A 13614-nucleotide genomic window follows, 5' to 3' on the forward strand; every position below is an offset into this window, starting at 1 on the left:
CTCATTAGAAACTGTTCACACTCAACCTTGAACTTGGGTCAGGGGAGAGTACTGTACAAAAGTTTAGGCCCATTTTACATAATAAATGAAGTTACATAGTTGAGGCTTTCTTAGGGTGTACCATTTCAGGGTGCAAATGGGGTGGCATCTGAATGCTTCCCATAGGGGGAGGGCTCGGTACACCAGGATAAAGAATTTTAATCTGCTCTAAAGGGTGTTTTTCCTGATTCCATGGAGAAAATTTACCACCTGCAATCTGAAGTGGTACAGCCCAGGAAAGGATTTACCACACAATTCCAGTGATTGCGAAAATAGGGTCTAAAAATATTGCAATTTCTCAGGAACTATGAGATTCCCTTACACACACACACACACACACACACACAGGCTAGGTAAAATGTCACAAGCACAGAGACATCATGCTGCCATGCCACCTTTAACAGACCTAGACAGTGCTATACTTACTTTATAATATGTCATAAATAATGTGTTAACATGCCACTCCAAGAAAGAACTAGCACCACAAGGAACCCATCACCAGTTTCTGGGGCAAAGCCTATACCTCCAACCATTTACATGCCGTAACCAAGAACTACAGAATCCGACAGACACTATTCAAACAATTCCTTTCTTCAGTTTATTTTAGTGCACCGTACTTCAAACAATATATTTTCAAAGCACATGAATATGTACAGTACCTTTAAAGAAAATACACAGCCCTACAGCGCATCAGCAAGCAAAAGCAGACATTTGATTTTATGCAATAATGTGTCAAACTTTGGAAAAGAACTTTCTCCATGTGGCAGCATGGGCCAGGGGAGGGAAGGCGCACCTGGTTATTCCAAGTCAGGGCAAGACTACTATATCAAGGTTTGAGGCAGCAAAACTTAAAAATTCACATTGGACTTTTACTCTAGACTGTGAAAACACTGTAGAAACTCTAAACATTTTCTGCTGACACCAGAGCATGGAAACCTTTTATTTCAATAAATATTACATTATTAAGAAAAATGATAGTCAAATAGTAAGAATAGTCATGGCGGGGTTTTTCTTTTTGCCCTCTTTGCAAAAAGGTCAGATGCGCTCGTACTGGTTTCATAGTACAAGGAAATACATCAGTTATCAAAACATTGAGTATGTCTCCCTTTATTCCAGATGGCAATAGAAAGTCAAGAACACACACACACACACAGAGAGAGAGAGAGAGAGAGAGAGAGAGAGAGACTCTTTAACTCTGGACATTTGCACAACTCAGAATTCAATGTGCATAACAGGGAGTTTTTATCTGAAGTTCCCATCCTAGTGTAACACATGCATGTTCAAAAATGCTTTTCATTAGTTATATTTCATTCTGGCCCTATTGTTCCCTTAGAATCAATCATCTAATAGCAACCAACCCCTTCTGCCTTCCCTTGAGAAAGTCCTTTCACAACAGACAAGAGATTGCATTATTGTAGGGAGACTAAAGCAGCAGGAGAGTTGATCTAGAACTTCCCTCACCAAGTGCCTTATTTTCCACGCTTGGCCCAGTTCTGCTCTGGATTCCAAACCAACACTAGATGGCTGCATTACCACCAATACATGCCAATCATGGACTCCACAAAAATGGTGTTGTTTCTTTTACTGGTAGTTGCCCTTTTCAGTGATCAAGCAAGTTGTTCTACCCTGAGCAAGCCACATGGTAGAAGACAAACTATAGGGCATTTCTACTAAAGAACACACCAGATATATACTTAGCACATACACCAGCCTCCTCTCTTACTCCTCTGAAAATATTCGTACAGTACGGTTGCCATACATCCGGAATTTCCCGGACATAGCTGGCAATCAGCTGTCAGAAACAGCATCTGGGCAGAAATTGCTGAAACGTCTGGGAAAATCTTTACATATGGCAACCCGTGTCGGCAGAGTCGTTTTTTTGTCAAGATTTTTCCAATAAAAAAAAAATAAAAGCTCAACCTTACAGTATAGCCCGGTAAATCCTATTTGAGTATCCTGTGGGAGGCGAGATACTAATTTCTGCACTATGGTTACTTTTAAGACTTCACACTGAAATACTATGGGAAAATAAAAACAGTAGGTGCAGTCTGAAAGCATACAAATTGAAACAAGCAGGACTCTCATTTGTAGATCATTTCTCTGAATGCGGTGACGGGAGCCAAAAAATAGTTTCTATTTTCTTTTTAACAAAAGGCGGCAAATAGCAAGAATTCTGTGTAGCTTTTGTTTCAACAGAAAAAATGCTGGACAAAGTTAACCAATTGTACTCCATTATAAATTCCCCATCTCTAAAATGGGGATAACAGCAAACTGCCAAAGAGTATGTTATAAAGATCAAGAATACAGAAATTTTAAAAGCACTACAGAAATTAATAATACACAACCTGATCACAAATGTAGAACATTTCATCCATTTATAGATAGTGCAACAACTTTGTTATGAAAAATGAAAATATTAAATCTCAAAAAAACCGAGTATTAAGTTTTAATTTCTAATTGCCTAGGGAGAGAAATGATCGTTTCTGTCCTTTCGCTATGCCAAACGTAACTCTCAGAATTACACGACCTGAAGTATGGGATACTTGAAACCAAATATTGGCCAGGCATAAAGGTAAATTTTAAGTTAGATGAACAAAATGAAAATGCTCAACATGTTTGTTATGCTGTATTATTGAAATGCCACTTTATCTGACTGAATGAATAGGGTGTAGGAGAGAAAGCGACCTCAGTGCAAAGATTTTTGGCACTCAAAATTAAAACGATGCCTCCTTCCATGAACAACATGAATGTTATGTTTACATCAGAGGCAAAAATAGGACAAGAAAAGGTCAGGGATGAAGTTGACTGAAGTCCTGCAACTTAAATCTTTAAATCAGAACAATTGTTTTCCTTCACACCTGCAAATTCCACCTCAAGAGTCTACTGCAAAAGTAATATTAACATACTTTCATCACCCAACTGCATAGTTTGGTCTAGTTAAAACATACATAAAATCTCAAAAAAGTGACTGCTTTTGATATATTTTGTAGAAAATGGTTTCTACTACAAAGGGGGGAGGGTATAAGAGACGACTCTTCTTCTTCCTCCTCCTACTCCTCCTCCTCCTCTTCTTCAGTTCTCCACTCTGCTATACCAGCCTCTCCCTTCTACTTATTGGAAAAAAACCAGTCTGCAATTTTTCTTTAAGTGCAAGGGGAAAAACTGCTAAATTTTGCTTGCTAAGAAATTATCTTGGCATTATAAACTGCCATCCACTTCAGATTAATGCACCCACCCTAGTAATACACGAAGGCAGAGAAATAGAAGAAAACCAGGGCACCGTTCATTAATGAACAAATGCAACTTGCCAGAGTCCGTAGCCATAGTCTTTGTTTGGAGAAGGTACCTTGTCAAAACAAATGCCGGGCAGCTGCAAGAAACAAAGGCACAACATCTTCTTAAATAGAAGCTGGGGCTTGCCTAAAACATTGTGTATGTCCAATAGTTGAACCAAGATGAATCGGAGAAGAGAAGGATGCCAACTCTCTGCATAAACTACTTGGTATCAGCATACTCTCTGGAATTGGAAAAGGTCAATAATACTGAAAAGTGACCTCCAAGAAGCAAGTTGTTCTAGACTGTTAGGCTCATTGGAAGATGAAGATGTAGCTTTGTATTGTATCCTTGGCACCCCTCTATGAACTTTTTCTTGCCTTCTTGAAATGCTTCTCAGTCAACTAGCTGGGCACACAAAAAATGTCTGATGGACATTTAAGTCAGCCGTAAGAACCTAGTTACACCATACATGAGTGCCCCCCCCACCAAAAAATAGGAAGGCAGAAAGATGTTAACAGTACTGTTTCCACTCCCTTGTCTAGGCAAAGATAATGCTGCTTCAGCCTGAGCTAAAAGGAGATAGTCATCAATTCCAACTGGCTGTTTATTGTGACGTTAAGGGCTGGCTGTAACTAATCAGATTGCAGCAAAACAACTTGCCACAAACAGTCCAGTTATGTCAATTATCTGATATTCAGCATTTCCACCTTTAATCCCACATTTGGCAAATCAGGACCTAAACCAAAAGGCAGCAGCATCCTTCACATGTAAATCGGAAGAGCTCTGTGACCCAGACCTTCATCCATCTGGGAAGCCATTTCTGAGAGTCCCATGAATATCTTCTGAGCAGAAAAATGGGCAGAGCTGGGTCAAATTCAGGTCATGCCATGGAGTGCTTTCTATACAAAACCAATATAACACACTGGGTTCAAGTTTAAAAACTGCCTACTAGGTTACAAACATAAGTCATCTGTAAATATTTTGGAGTTAATGAATGTTGAATAACAAGAATAACAAAGAATTATCATATAGGGTATCACCAGGAAAATTAAGGTACGAAGTGTTTGACGATGCTCAAATATCACTTTGCTCCATTATGCTGGCATGGTATTGCCCTTCATCTAAAAAGCCAGCTGTTCCCTACCTCACTACAGTGGATGAAGTCCTGCTATCTGACAGGATCTACTGCCTCTCCCATTATATACTTCTTTTCGAGTCTTTGCTGCTGGCAGAAAAACAGGCTTTCTGCATCTCCTCCAATCCTTCACACACACACACACACACACACACACACACACCACAAGCAAGCTTTTTTCACCCTATTCGTGTGGTCAAGTACCTTATTTACAGAGGCTTTTCTAAGGTGCCCAACACCAAGAAGTACACCCAACTACTTCACTGTAATTCTATTCCAAAACGGGGGTAACTGTCATTGAAATTAGATGTTACTGAAGCAGTGACCCACCCAAAGCAACACAGGATGATCACAGCACAGCCAAAAAGTAAACTAGACTGTAAGTCTAGGTCTTGAAACACAGCTCAACACCATCTACCTATATCAGCCTTTTGCCTAAGATCATGAGAAAACAATCACTATGTTTTATTTGAATATACCTGGGTTGTCATTTGTAAAGCTTAAAATATGTGTGAACTATAAGTGTATATAGGAAATAGATCATAGGAAAACCCTAAGTATTGCCTGAAAATATGCAACTAATTCATCTACACTCTTCTTTGCCACTTCCCATGTTTTATTTGTTTGTATGGGGCCATGGGATATGGGAGAACAGTTTTAAGCTGCTGGCCACTCCTAGATTTTTTTAAAGAGGAATGACTGGTTTTTAACTGAACAAACTGCCTCTTCGGGGATGGGATATATTCCCCAAAACTGCTTTGTTCACTCCCGCATGTGTGAGTCATTACACAGTTTCCTTTTGACAGGATCAAACAGTGCCAGATAAATCCAGAAGCATGTTAGCTCCTATGCTGCCCTCAAGGAACACACTATACACATGCTCCGTTGCCTAATACTGCAGAGGCACACTGGTCCTTTCACTGTCTTCATGCAGGATGCTTTATGCTTTACCTGATAGTGCTATTCCACCCTTCTTGTGCTTATACAGGCAAGTAGGGCTCTCTTCTAAACCATACCAGCATAAATTCAGGAAGCTAAATAGACTGAGGAGAAATAGTGCCAGGATAGTGTTCATGTTAAAATATCCAGGTTCTTTGGCATACAGCTGCTATATACAAATGGGCTAACACTCCCATTCTTCAAAAAAGATACAAACTTCTCTTCCCTTCTGAATTTGCAGGGATTTTCCTTATTCATTATTTCATGAACTAGTGAAGCAAAGTCAGGCTTCTCACAGAGAATCACTTTTATTTATTTAACAAGATTTATATACCGCTTGATTGTAATAAAACCTCAAAGCGGCTTGCCAAACCTTGCGGGAAAGCCTCTCCCCACTTCGAAGTATGACTGTTTAGTTTACCCCTGTATTAACACACTTGCCTGGTAGCCATAAACAATAAGGAATTGCATGCAAGTGAGCTAATGGACTGACAGTCGATGGATGGGGCACTCCAGCAAGTAAGTTGCTGCAGGACAGAAGCTGGCTGCTCCTCACCCAGTATAGACATGCAGCAGGCTGCTGGGAGAGGAGCAGAGCTCTCTGTCCCTCCTCTGCCAACCCCTGTCGGCTGATTAAAACATTTGCATGCCAGTGATTTCCATAGGTTTGTTTCCAACTCTGGTTTAGCTGACTATATGCTAATGCCCGTTCAAAGGCACCACGTGGTAAAGTTTCGCCAGTGGGGCAGAATGAGAAGCAGCATATCAAAATGGGGCACAGTGGCTCCTCTCTCCCTCCCAAGTATTTTCAATGCTTGTGTTTTTTTTATCGATACTTAGAATTTTTATAGTGTGCTTTTATGAAGTTTGCATGCAGTTAACGTAATACTCCATCCAGAATGCCAGGATACACAACAACCCTTAATGGGTGGCAGAAATCCTCGTCTACTGATCCATTTGTTGTTGAAAGTCCTGAAACGGATGGAAGTGTTTCAGGTAAGCGGGCAGTGAATTGATCAGATTCTGTCTCTTTGCAAGGACATGGAGGTTGGGTAACATGTGCAGGCTAGCAGATAACAAATGCTGATATTGCCATGAAGACCAAGTCAGTAGAGAACGATGTGCAATAGTGAATTTGAAAGAGTCAGATTCACAATGCTAACTAACACCTTGTCCAGGAAACTCTACTGACCTGATGAGATACTTACATTGAAAAGTTTTCAATAACCGTCCTCTATACAGACAACCTCTGTTCACCAGACACAGCAGGGTTTTTATAAAACAAAACGAGACTCCAGGTTTTCCCAATGAATCCCCACACTATGGATCTTGGCTTAAATTACCTTATGTATACAAATGTGCAAGTGCACTTGTACTTTTTAATATATCCTCCATCCTAGTTCAGCTTTTTAACCCTTTCCTAAAATCAGGATCTCTGTGGAAAATATATTAACGGATAGAAATTCAATAATCAACTGAACCATCAGTTTAAACGTGCGCACACATATATACACTGTTATAAGACAAATTGAAACTGAATTCTGGAAATGTTCTATCTACTGCATTCCCCCCTGTATTGCTTCAAAACCCTTTTCACGTAAGACAAGCAGATTTTTCAAAGAAAACAAAAACTGTTTTAAATTCCATGTGCACACTGCACACACTAGAACTGAAACTCCAGTGTGGTTAGAAGAACAAAGTCAAATGTGAAAATAGTATTTTTAACTTAAAAACAAAACAAACATTTCAAAAGCCTCCCTCTCGACTACCAAGAAAAAAATGTTTATGACCAGTGAAGGAGCTTCTGAGACAAAGCAGCACAATGAATTAATAGAGAAATGTATTAATGTGTCTATTTGATCCAAAGCCAGAAAAATTAACAGAACAAATCAACAAATGGAAGTGAATGAAATCTAAGTTTGTGGCACGGATGCCAATTTCCAAGTTTATTTAATAGTAAAACTGCATTCAAAATTTGAAAATTTATTATTTTGTTAATCATATCTCCTATCACACACCTCCCAGGTACAGATTTCCCTCATATAATTTAAGTCATCACTCTTTTCCTATCAACAACAATTCTGAAGGTGTGTTTTAACTTGCCATGTGGCAATTACTCCCAGTGTAAGGAGGAAATCACTCAGCCCTGGAGGCAAGTGAATTAGCCAAGATTGAAAGGTGGCATCCTGTTCTATGCAACAGCACAACAATGCCAAATTGAAAATAATTAAATCAAAACGGGCATCAGTGGGACTTGTTTTGAAGTTGTTGTCTTTAAATCATGTTAAAGATCTTTTATTGCCCTCTCTTAAGACAACTGGGATAAAACAATATATTTTTGCAGGCAAAAGCAAGTTCCTCCATAAGGAAGCAATAAGAGAGCCTTTTTCTACCCTGAAGGCCAAACCATACACAAGCAGAGTTTGATTATAACGGCTGATAACGAATTTCTTGCAGGATCTCAGTGCCAAGAACCTGTGTAACAATATGTTGTCTTCCTGAAGCACAGGGCACAGATGAGTAGCTTTATATGATGTTATCCCCTAACCTTTTTTTAGAGTAAATGCCTTTTCTAGAAACAAACACCTGCTACCAGTAAAGAAGGACTTTGGTGAACAAATGACTTCTCTCCCCGCTTCAACTTTCAGGGAAAATCACTGGTTGGAAGTGCAAAGCGGAGGTGGAAAGCTCTTTACTAAATGGTGCCAAGCTATAAAATTTACATTCTAAGGGAAGGGGAACACATATATGCTCATCTTTTCTGTGAGATCCATCTCTTCCCCCTCTAGTTTTAAGGTGGGGGTTCAGAATTCTAACTCTCCCCAGTTCTCACACAGGCACACACTTTATCACAGCAGTCCTAACCATGGTTACTTGGAAGTAAGTCCCATTGAACTTAGTGAGATTTATTTCTGGGTGAATTGCACTGTATGTCACTTTAAAAAGCAAAACACAACAGTATCTTTTCTTCCTCCAACTTCGATCTCCCCCCACATGCAACAGAAACATTTCAGCCATCACCCCCTCCCTTCCCCATTTCAGCCCCACAGCGAGACACACACAAACATTATCAGATTCAAAAGCAACCCCTCTGCCATGAGAAAAGAAAAGCTCTTAGGCTTCTTTGGGCAAAAACTTCACAACTGACTGCACATAGTTCCCGGCTTGGTTATTAGAAAAGAAAAAGAGAAAGCGCCTGAAGTGGTTATTTTATTTGCTCTTTGTTTTATAGATTTCCCCCCTTTCTTCTTAAAGAAACCCTCCTTTCTATAAAGAGAATCTGAATTAGAGATCCACCAGATTTTTTGCTATTATTGATTGTACTCTTAATAAATAAAAGAGCAATCAAAATGTTAATATAATAAGAAAATATGCAGTGTAAATTGAATGAACTATTCACTCCAAATTATTTTCTCAATTATTACATCCTTTAGTCCTACATGCAAACAAAAAAACTTTTCTTATTATAATCCTAAACTGTGACATTAGAGTATCAGATGAACTTGACGACTTCATGGTCTAGAAAGTTACCAGTCCGGGAAGAAAGAAATTCCATGCCTATTTACCCAGCTTTCCTTACAATATTACACAATGGAGCTGTGAAAAGGCACCTACTGTATGTATCTTACTCTGCAAGAAGGTTTTTGCCTAACACCAGTGCTTAGTGCCTGTGGGACTGGAGTACTCCCCCCTCCCTTTTAATCTTTGCTTTAAAAGAATTCAAAAATGGATGGGAGAGAAGGTTTTTGATCATATATTTCCATGCCAAAATACTCAAATTAATCATATAAGATAGCACTTTACTAGAGAAACATTTTTCCTTTTCATTATGTTTGTAGTTTTAAAATATAACTAATCACTTGCATCAATTGTAACTAAATAGATGTTCTCCCCACTCAAAATTTAGATGTTTACATTCTATGCACATACGCATAAGCATTAAGTTTTGAAGATTTGTTTAAACTTCCAAGAACTTTATATCAAATCAATTCAAAATACAGGAAACACAGGGGCTCAGCAATTTACTCCACTTCAATGTGCACCCATTTCTGAGGGGGAGAAAATAAAGGAACAAAGATTTGGAATCAGAACCAACTGACACACACACACCCCACCGGACCTGGTTTGCACAAAAAATTATTAATCTGGTTCTGACCATCTTTCTTAGTTTAAATCTGACTGGGGTTTTTTAAAAACTTGAGAGGGGAAGGGGGTTAAATATTTTAAATCATGTTATACAAGCATCACTCACCTGCAATATATGCTCTCAGTTTAAAGTACAATTAACAGAAATTAAGAAATGTTAAATATGTGTAAAAATGGTTTAGGATCCTGGATGCTACTGCAGGCAGCATACACAACTCACAGGGCCCAGTGCCTAAGGAAGTAACACACTGTGACAATTTGACAGAAAATGGCCTGTGAGCAACACAAGCCCCTTCTTGTGTAAATGTTTTAACATGTAGTAATATATCTGTAGAATACTATACTATTTCTGTTGTTGATTATACCCACCTTTTAACACAATGTAATAATTCTTTTTTATTGTACACCCCACAGCTTTTCTGAAAGCATTAAACTGAAGTTATAAGCCATTGCTAAAAACTGGAGTAAATTTTTGTCTCCAAAGAAACAGTATTTCGGACTGAGCACTTGATTGAAGTCAGCAATGGTCCCTGGAATGGGATCTGTAGTGAAATTCCTTAGGGCTAAATTAAGAAGAGACCAATCTCACTATGAGTTTGTCAAATGCATTCCTTGTAATACTGCGCTTCAAAAGATCTTTTAGAGTCTAAGTGTCTCTAATGAATTAGTATACCTATTCTCATCCATTCGAAGTTTATTTTGAACTTGAGAAGAGATGATTAAATGATTTCATTTTTTAAATACCAAATTCAATGGGAATTTTTGTTTCAGATCACATACCAAAAAAATGGTCTGCCAAAATAAAACCATTTTTAACACTCCCCCCATATTTGAACTCATCTGCGTTACGTAGCATTCAGAACTTTATCACTTATGAAAATTTATAAAACAACCAAGATCCGTAACTTTATTAATTATTCTGCTGTGTGTCAATGGTGATGAAAACGATGATAGAAATTGAGCATTATCTTCACAGACCCATGTCAACTACAAGTTTTAAAATAAATTTTACTTGAAACTTCTCAGCTGCCCAAGAAAGGCTGGTAATGAATTTGCTCCCTTTCTCTTAATGACCGACTAATGCTCACAAAACTATGATACACCTACTAGAAGACCCAGTCCCAACTCACAATCACAGCAAAATATCTATTGAGCTCCTTTTTTAAAAAAATATGTTGATGTTTTAGGTTGTTTTTTAAGATTTGTGCTTTTAAAAAGTTCTCTCTGTTAGGAGAAACCTATACAGATAAACCGAGAACATCACTTCTAAGCTCCTAAGTCTGAATATAAATTTTCCCCTTTCAAGTTTCAATCACCATGGCAATGAAATTATATATATTTGCACCTTTCCCACTTTTATATAGGTTATATAAAAATTTATATAGGTTTCCCCCCCCCTTTTTTAGGGAGCACTGGGATGGCATCACATTGTATTATAGTGAACAATGTATACGATCATTTCTTTGCTAATTTTAGTTCAAGTTTGCTGCTCTAAGGGATATTAGAAACATTTCTAATTCAGAGGTGGCATTTAAAGGTGGGAGTAGAAGACAAACCGACAAGAAGCTGAGGAGACAGACTGAAAGACTGATTGGGCCAAAAACATTACCTGACAGCAATAAATACGTTTTGTGCATTTAAGAAATATATAAAACGAGGAAGATCAAGCTCATTTAAGAATGTAGATGATGAAGTGAACTACTGTAACAACAGAGTATATTTATTGCTACCTTCCCAGCAGGAAATAATAATTTAAAGAGCCATTAAAAGTTTTTTTTTAGTCTTGTTATTTAGAATAAAGCAAATTTAAATTTCAGCCACCGTATAAAAACCGGTAAGAAATAAGGGGAATTCAGGATTTATGAAATTTTTTCTAGCATCTCTACCACCTCAAAGTTTTATTACCCTAAAGAATAGACCTAAGCCAGAGAGCCGATCTTTTCGCTAGACAAAAAACTTTCCTATCCGTTGCCAACTTGTTTGCCAGGAAAAAGTTATTTCAGAGTGGGGAAGACAAGAAATTCTGCTATCCCAATTCAGGATCTCACCCCCACTCTAAATGTGTACTCAAGAAGACCATAAATGTGAGTGCCTTTGAGCCTATCCATCCTGTCAATCACAATAAATTGTAATTCAAAGACACACTTACAGGACTGATTGATCTGCAGAAACCCCAAAGCGGTTTTGCAACATCTACTCCCCACCCCTCTTCACATTCACAAAACAGAGGAACAAAAAAAAAAAAAAATCCACTCACTGCATGCTCCTTCCTTCATTTTTCCCTATAAGCAAGAACCTCTTATCCCTGCCTCCCATCCTCACAGCTCCCCCCATGAACAAAGAGAAAAGCTTTCCAACACCCCAACTAGTCTCACATATCCGATTCCTTTGGTTTCCATGCCACCCTCTGTAAATCCCAGCTGAAAAGTTATTTCCACCAGCACCTCTCTTTGTCTGGAGTGCTCCGTTTTCTGGGTACCCCGAACTTTCACGCGTCTCTTTTACTAAAAGGCACTGATAAATTAAACCGAGAGGAGGCTGCCTTCGCCAAGTAGCTTTTCTATATATATATTTTCCACATACACACCCTAACATCCTTGAGGTTGCAATCTCAGAGGGAGAAAGAGAGTAAGGAAGGATACGGGAAAGGGGGGTGAGGGAGAAGGGAGGGAATCAACAAAGCATAAATCTCAGCCTCCTCTACACACCTGCTTTTTCCAAAACACCTGGGGGGCAGGCGCAACAGACCGGCTAGTTTATCAACTTTAAGTCGTTCCTGATCGCAAATATTCAATGCAAGGTATATATATCTCTTTAAAGCAGAAGAGTGCGCGCGGCTGGGGGGGGGGTGTAGAGAGAAAGAGGAAGGAACTACTGTATGGATTAAAAACTAAACTAGCACTGAAAGTTTAAGAGGAGGGGGGAGGGGAGGGTTGTTGTTGTTGTTGTTGCTGCTGCTGCTGCTGCGGCTGCTGCTACTGTTAAAAGATCCCACCAACCTGTTTCGATCTACAGCGCCTGGAATCGGGTCTCAACTTTTAACACCCCCCACTTGGAGCATGTGGCTGCCTCTTTGCTGCTGCTGCCGCCGCCGCCGCCGCTGCTACCGCCGTTGCCGCCGCCGCCGCCTCGTCCAGCTTCGTCCCTTGCGGAGCAGAAATGCCTCCAGCTCCCAGCAGCCCGAGGTTCCCCCAAAGTTAAACACCTCGGAGACAAAGAGAGAGAGACAGAGAAAGAGAAAGAGAGAGAAAGAAAGAGGGAGAAGCAAGCCGACAGAGAGAGGAGAGAAAGCACTAACACAGTTCAGGCATGGTCATACTTTTCTCCTGCCAAAGGCTTTGCCGCTTTCTTCTCTTATTGTATTCGGGGGGGGGGTCCTGTTTCTTCTTCCTTCACCCCTTTCTCCTGTTCCGTTTTCCTCAATGGAAGTCTCAGAGGCGGGCGGGGGGGGGAGGGGGGAGTCAATCTATGTCTCGGGTCCCTCCTTTCTCTGTCCCATTCAGATGTGGAGATCAGCCTCTAATCACAGGGGTTGTGTCTGTACTGGAGATGTGACTTGAGAGCTGGGAAGGGAGGGGAGGGGGGAAAGAGAGAGAGAGAGAGAGAGAGAGTTACTTCCAGTTCTACCATAATCCATCTAAAGCAGGTGCAGCTCTTTTCCAAGCCCACAGGTCCTGAATGGAAAAGGAAGCCACGGGCGAGGAGCGCGGAGGAGAGGGGAAGGAAAGGTTTTTTTGAATCGAGGCGAGCAAAAGGAAGCGAGGCACCTCTCCCAAGTCACTTTTTGGGGCCTTTAATACCTGAAATCGTGATTTCTCCGCACTTTTAATGTGTTAAGTTTCCCCTCCTTTCTTATATATATAAGGGGGGGGGAATAATAAGGGGTACATATTTTTCTTACACTTTTCCGTGTTTGGGGTTGTTCAGTTTCTGCTAATAGCCCTTGTGTAAGTTAGACTACCGATTCTGGTTTTAAAGACCCTGTGAAAGAGTGGCCTCGCTGCTATGTCATTACCTTAACATATTTTACCAAACAGTTTAATGGGCACATATACTGCGTCTGTCTGTGTGCCACAAAC

At 39.8% G+C, this 13614-nt stretch overlaps 1 protein-coding gene across 1 annotated transcript in view; it reads right to left on the reverse strand.

Annotated features, from left to right (window-relative positions):
• Positions 1–13058, reverse strand: part of FOXP4 (forkhead box P4) — a 159618-nt gene extending 146560 nt beyond the window's left edge. The window contains exon 1 of the mRNA XM_081010069.1: positions 12855–13058. The gene's annotated coding sequence lies outside the window, so the exon portion shown is untranslated. The remainder of the gene's footprint in view (positions 1–12854) is intronic.
• Between the last annotated feature and the right edge of the window lie 556 nt (positions 13059–13614).

Source organism: Podarcis pityusensis (assembly GCF_964106645.2).
Source record: "Podarcis pityusensis genome assembly, chromosome: 6".
NCBI classification, from domain to species: domain Eukaryota; kingdom Metazoa; phylum Chordata; class Lepidosauria; order Squamata; family Lacertidae; genus Podarcis; species Podarcis pityusensis.